Below are 7,346 nucleotides of genomic sequence, written 5' to 3' on the forward strand. Positions count from 1 at the left end.
TTAAAAGTATTTAAGTGTAGCGAGAATGAAAATATATACTCTTTGTGTTATAATATGATAGTTTAAAAGCACTAGTTATAGTATGATCAAAGATTGATAATTTTATTGTTATTTTATCTTGGAGTAGATTTTTTATCATATATGTTTGGAATTCATTGCTAATTTTACAATTAGACAAGCTATATAAATGTTTATAAGAAAAACTAGTTATTGGTAGCCCACTAATGAGTAAAACGGTTGACCAGATCAAACTAGTCAAGCCAATCAATCAACTGATTCTTGTAGAATTTCTAAGTGTTCATCACTAATGAACAAGCAGTCGTCTGGTTAATGTAGAATTTCCAATTGTTTATCACTGATGAACAAACGGTCGTCCAACTCATGTAGATTTTCATATTCAACAATTTTAATCTAGGTGAATTCTTAGAACCATCTATCTTAGATCATATGATATATCAATCCTTTAATGTATGCAGAGTGATGTGTGTGAGTTTATTTTAATTATACCATCAAGTAAGATATAAAGATTTACAAATTAAGAACTAAAATAAATATTTAAACTAAGTCTTCACTTTGCTTCCTTCTTTGACTTTTTGATTGAATTTTCATGAAATTCTTCATGCTTATTGATGTTATATTCATATGAAACATATTTAAATTTATTCTCAACCAAGTATATTATTAGTGCCAATAAATCTTGTTTAAGTCTATAAATGAAGTTTTCCAGCTGGCATACATTTTTGGGAAATTATTTAGATTCAAAACCTTTAGGTAGTGTAATATACGTATCTTTATGAATATTCCTATGCCTATACAAGAATGCATTTTTGACATCTATTTGCTAGAATTCTTAATATTAGCATGTAGCTATAACAAAAAGGTTTTTACATAGCTACCAGCTAGAAGGTTTCATCAAAGCCAATTCTTGTCTTTTCTTGTAACCATTGGTAACTAGTCTGGCTTTATACATCTATACATTGCCATTAATACTAATCTATTTCTTAAAGATCTATATACATCCAATGAATTTTACTCCTTTAGGTTAATTAACCAAATTATTTTTAATCCATTTAGAATTTTATATCTTTGAGTCATTTCATGGAATCAATATTAGATATTGGCTTTCATGTAATTGGTAGGCTCATTAAGTATGAGCAACTCATCATTTTTAGCTTCTATGAAAAATTCATATGTCATTGGTGTATGACATCTCTTATTAGATCTATGATATTATTGTGTTTCTTGATCTTTAAGCTAAGTATCTAGTACTATATTTGAGCTCAGGTTCTAATTGGATGTTAGTTTATGGTTCTTGAACTTCTTCAAATTCTATTTTTCTCTCACCACTCCTTTCAAGAATAAATTCTCTTTACAGTCCTCTTACAACTCAATTTAGTGTGTTTTTCATTAAATAAATACCTACATATTAATTTTAGGTATCCTTTATACCTTAACCTTATAGAACGATTGCTTCATTTTATAAAGAAAAAAAAATAAAATATGTGTCAATCTCAATAACTTTGATTAATTTCTAGTCTTAATAAAGCATTAACTAGGAGCACTATAAAACAATGTCTTGATATAATAAGAAACATCATAATTATCACAACTTCATAATTTTCTTTTCTAAGCATCTTTTTTCCTAATAATTTTATCTCAACTTTAGATTCATTAATCAAACTCAAATAAATATTAAATATATTGATTGCATGAATAAAGTTAGTGGCATATACAACTAGTGAAATAGAAACTAAGATATATTAATATTCTATATCTTAACTTTTGATGAAATATTAATATTACATTAAAATTAATATTAAATTAATATTCTAATCTATATTTTGTGAGCGAGAGGAGTTTTTTGATTGACAATACAACCATATTAATATTCTATAATTTATTAACAACATTATGACAATTTAAAATTAATAACAAATTAATTTAAAGATATTATAGATGAGGGTTGCTCATTGGTATATTTATACCTTGACTTGTTGCTTTTGAAGCTGGATTCCATACTAAAGGCCTTCTCCTTTTGTTCCTCCCGCTATTTTATTGCTTTTCGCACATATTTTCCAAAATTAAGGTAATAAAATTCCTATTTTACTTGTAATGTCTCACTCTCATAGTCGGTATCCTTATTTCTCTGGTTTTCAGACTGGTGGAAAATGGCTATCGAAAGTGTTGGTGAATCCATTGTATCTAAGATAGCAGAACTCTTGGTGGAACCAACAATAAGGCAATTTCGTTACATGTTCTGTTTCAACAATTTTGTTCAAGAATTCAATGAACAAAAGAAGAACCTGGCTTTGACACTAGATCGTTTGCAAAAGGCTGTCGAAGTTGCTGAAAGAAATGCTGAAGAAATTGAGAAAGATGTCAACAAATGGCTGGAGGATGCAAACAACGAAATTAAAGGTGTGAATCCATTGGAAAATGAAACAGGAAAAAATGGCAAATGCTTTACTTGGTGTCCAAATTGGATACGACAATTCAAGTTAAGCAAGGCACTTGCAAAGAAGACGGAGACTTTGAGAAACCTTGAAGAAAATAGCAAAAAGTTTCCAACAGTGTCCCACAAAGCACCTCTTCAAGACATAGAATTTCTTCCATCAAAGGGATTCACACCCTCAGAATCGTCAAAAAAAGCTTTTGAACAAATTATGGAAGCTCTCAAAGATGAGAGTATCGATATGATTGGACTGTACGGCATGGGAGGGGTGGGTAAAACCACCCTAGTGAAAGAAGTAGGCAGGAGAGCGAAAGAGTTGCATCTTTTTGATGAAGTTTTGATAGCCACGGTGTCCCAGAATCCAAATGTCACAGACATTCAGGATCAAATGGCAGATAGTTTAGGTCTGCGTTTTGACGAGAAAAGTAAAAAAGGGAGAGCAGATCGATTATGGCAGAGACTGCAGGGAAAGAAGATCCTTATAATCCTAGATGATGTCTGGAAAGTTATTAACATGGAAGAGATAGGAATCCCATTTGGTGATGCTCACAGGGGTTGTAAAATTCTTCTGACAACACGTCTTAAGGATATATGTTCTTATATGGAGTGCCAGCCAACAGTGTTGTTAAGTCTCTTATCTGAAAATGAAGCATGGGCTTTATTCAAAATCAATGCTGGTTTACATGATGAGGACTCTACCTTGAACACAGTGGCAAAGAAGGTTGCGAGAGAATGTAAAGGATTGCCTATAGCACTTGTGACAGTGGGAAGGGCTTTAAGAGATAAATCTGCTGTTGAGTGGGAAGTAGCGTTTAAAGAGCTCAAAAACTCTCAATGTTTGCACATGGAACAAATTGATGAACAAAAAAATGCATATGCATGTCTTAAGTTGAGTTATGATTATTTGAAGCACGAGAAAACCAAGTTATGTTTCTTGCTATGCTGTTTATTTCCAGAAGATTACAACATTCCAATTGAGTACTTGACGAGATACGCAGTTGGCTATGGGTTACATCAAGATGTGGAGTCCATTGAAGATGCAAGGGGACGAGTTTATGTGGCAATCAAAAACCTCAAAGCTTGTTGTATGCTGTTAGGAACTAAAAGTGAAGAATATGTGAAAATGCATGACTTGGTTCGTGATGTTGCTATTCAGATAGCATCATCAGAAAAATACGGATTCATGGTAAAGGCTGGCTTTGGGTTGAAGGAGTGGCCAATGAGCAATAAAAGCTTTGAAGGTTGTACAGTAGTTTCGTTAATGGGCAATAAACTCACAGAACTTCCTGAAGGATTGGTGTGTCCACAGCTCAAAGTCCTATTGTTAGGACTGGATGGTGGTTTGATTGTTCCAGAGAGGTTTTTTGAAGGGATGAAAGCAATTGAAGTTTTGTCTCTTGATGGAGGGTGTTTGTCATTGCAATCACTTGAATATTCTCAACGAACCTTCAATCGTTGTTGTTGAAAAAAGGTGTAAATGCAAGGGCCTCATTTGGTTGAGAAAGCTGCAAAGACTTAAGATTCTTGGTTTTATAAGTTTCTCTTCCGTTGAAGAATTACCTAGTGAAATGGGGGAGCTCAAGGAGTTGAGGTTGTTGGATGTGACAGGTTGTGAATTGCTAAGAAGGATTCCTGTGAATTTGATTGGCAGGTTGAAGAAGTTAGAAGAACTGTTGATCGGGGATGAGAGCTTCAAGGAATGGGATGTTGTTGGATGTGACAGCACAGAAGGAATGAATGCGAGCCTAACAGAACTCGAATCGCTGTCTCATTTAGCTGTACTATCATTGAAGATACCGGAGGTTGAATGCATTCCCAGAGATTTTGTTTTTCCTAGGTTGCTCAAATATGATATAGTATTTGGGGATTGGTATTCACTCGATAAAACATACCCAACCTCGACAAGGTTATATTTTGAGTGATATCAGCGCCACATCCTTAAATGCAAAGACATTTGAGCAGTTGTTTCCTACTGTGTCTCAAATTGGTTTTAGCGACATTGAGGGTTTAAAAAATATAGTATTGTCCTCTGATCAGATGACCACCCATGGCCATGGTTTCGCAAAAGGACTTCTTTCAAAGATTAGAAACATGTACAAGTGACTGCATGTGGGGATATTTCGCACTCTGTTTCAAGCAAAATGGCGGCATGCTTTGGAAAATCTATTAAGTGTGGAAATTAGTTCATGTGAATCATTGGAAGAGGTATTTGAATTTGGGTGAGGGTGATGATGGAATTAACGAGGAGAAGGAGTTGCAGCTGCTGTCATCTTTAACAAAGTTACATCTGCAATGGTTATCTGAGCTCAAATGTTTATGGAAGGGGCCCACCAGACATGTCAGCCTTCAAAGTCTTATTCATCTAGAGTTGTTGTTTCTTGACAAACTGACATTTATTTTCACACCGTCCCTCGCTCAAAGTCTTATTCATCTGGAAACACTACAGATAGAACAATGCGATGAATTGAAGCGTCTTATCAAAGAGCAAGATGGTGAAAGGGAAATAATTCCAAAGTCTCTTGGCTTCCCAAAATTAAACATTCTTTCTATAAGTGGCTGTGATAAACTGGAACATGTCTTCCCTGTCTCCGTGTCTCCAAGTCTTCAGAACCTCGAACAGATGAAGATTAAATTAGCTGACAATTTAAAGCAAATATTTTACAGTGGAGAAGGAGATGCACTCACCAGAGATGGCGTCATCAACTTCCCTCAGCTAAGAAAATTGATTCTTTCAAATTGCAGTTTTTTTGGTCCAAAGAATTCTGCTGCCCAGTTGCCTTCTTTGCAAGTGTTAACCATTCATGGCCACAAAGAATTGGGTAATTTGTTGGCACAGCTCCAAGTACGTCCTTTATATTTCTCCATAATCTTTTTTCGTTTCTAATTTAAATTGTCAACTTTAATAAACTGTATAATTTCTTCTTTCTTCCTCCAAATTTCTAAAAACTGAATTTAATTGATAATTTAATTGTCAATAATTATATTTTCAATCATCATTATGTTTCCTAATTTGAGTGAAAAAACAGTTGAAAAAGTTAATAAAAAATCTATATTTAGTTTAAAAAATTTATTATTTATTATATATTTTCATATTTTTTCTTTACATTTTTTTCACTTTTCGTATGAAAAAAAATAATTAAAAATGATCAACAATATAGCATTTTGTAGTTAAAATTATTTTCTTTTTGTATTTTTATTAATTTTTGGTTAATGTTATAATTTGTTTTTTTTATCATAAATCAAATATAAAAAACTATTTTTTATTTAAATAAGTATAATTTTTTCATGGTTGCTTTTAATTTAACTAGTATAAAATAATAATTTATATTTAGATTACCATAAATATGAAAAATTATGATTTCATATTCCCATGCCCAATTTCCCTGTCTATTTATATCTTTTTGTTGTTAAGTACTTAAGGTATTGGGTATAATTGGTTCATCCATTTACCAAAATTACATAATAATTACAAAGTGCACAAAAATTAAAGGAATTATATCTAACAAATATGTACCCTTGTTTTCTTTTGATGCAGGGGTTAACAAGTTTGGAAACATTACATGTGTACTCCCTACCTGTGCCTGACATGAGGTGTATATGGAAATGTATTGTGCTAAGCCATTTGACTTCTTTGGTAGTGAGGAATTGTAAAAGACTAAAACATGTATTCACAAGCATTATGATTACTAGTCTAGTTCATCTGGAAGTTCCAGAGATATCAACTAGTGTGGAATTGGAGCAAATAATTGCTAAGGATAATGACAATGAAAAGGATCAGATATTATCAGGGAGTGATCTTCAACTTCATGCTTTTCCTAATTTGTGTCAACTTAAGATCAGAGGATGTAACAAGGTTGAAGAGTCTCTTCCCAGTAGACATGGCTTCAAGTCTCAAAAAGCTCCAAAAACTTGAAGTAGGAGAAATCCTCTCAAATATTGGGAGTATTTGGACAGTATGATCATGCTTCACCTATTGATGTTGAGAAGGAGATAGTACTCCCAGATCTGCAAGCAGCTGTCTCTAGAACAATTACCGAGTATTTGTCTATTTTAGTCTTGGATGTTATGATTTCTTATTCCCTCATTTGGAGACGTTGAAGGTGCGTCAATTTCCAAAATTGACCACAAAATTTAGTACTACATCAAATGGTCAATGTTGCGGCTCAATCAGAGGTGCTGCTTATTGGACTTGATTCTTTGCCTTTCTTTTTAGTGTTTTTGTTTCTTGTTTTCACTCAATAATAAAAACATAAAAGTTTAGAATGCATATAACTTGCTTGAATTGGTTTTTTGCAGGTATCTCAAGTAATCGAGGATTCAAGCACTGGTTGCTCCCGTGCCGACCACCACTTTGTAGAAATGTGGACCCGAAATAATGGGTGGTGGGAAGAGGAAAAGGTGGGAAGAGGAAGAGGAAGAGGAATGGGAGGAGGAAGAGTAAGAGGACGAGGAAAAAGACAAGGATGGAGGTGGTCATGATAATTAAGTCAGATGATAAGTTTGGCATTTGGAATTTTGAAAAACATGCTAACAATTCATTTCTTGCAGGTAAAATAGTTGCATTTATTTATCTTTAAATTGGTTAAATTAAATCAACATATATACAATATCATCGCCATACAGGTAATATGGCTAATAATTTTTCTTCATGTTTGCATCAGGTTTGGTTTGGTTGGTGTTGCGAATGTTTTTTAATTGTGGAAGTGATTTCAAACTGTTTCATTGGCAATGGCATACAATTTGGCTTTGGCTTTGTATTGTAATTTTATAGAATTTCTAAAAGAAGGATATTGATTTCTCCATCTATGCGTGTTGTTTACCCATGCATGCCATGTTTGCGTTTTTAGTCATTTATTGTGCGAACCTCAAGAAATAAGGGCATATGTTTGCTTGC

At 33.3% G+C, this 7,346-nt stretch overlaps 1 pseudogene; it reads left to right on the top strand.

Moving 5' to 3' along the window:
* The first annotated feature begins 2,168 nt into the window (after positions 1-2,168).
* LOC118053889 (probable disease resistance protein At4g27220) lies at positions 2,169-7,009 on the top strand (annotated as a pseudogene).
* Positions 7,010-7,346: the final 337 nt, after the last annotated feature.

Source organism: Populus alba, chromosome 1 (assembly GCF_005239225.2).
Source record: "Populus alba chromosome 1, ASM523922v2, whole genome shotgun sequence".
Taxonomy (NCBI): Eukaryota; Viridiplantae; Streptophyta; class Magnoliopsida; order Malpighiales; family Salicaceae; genus Populus; species Populus alba.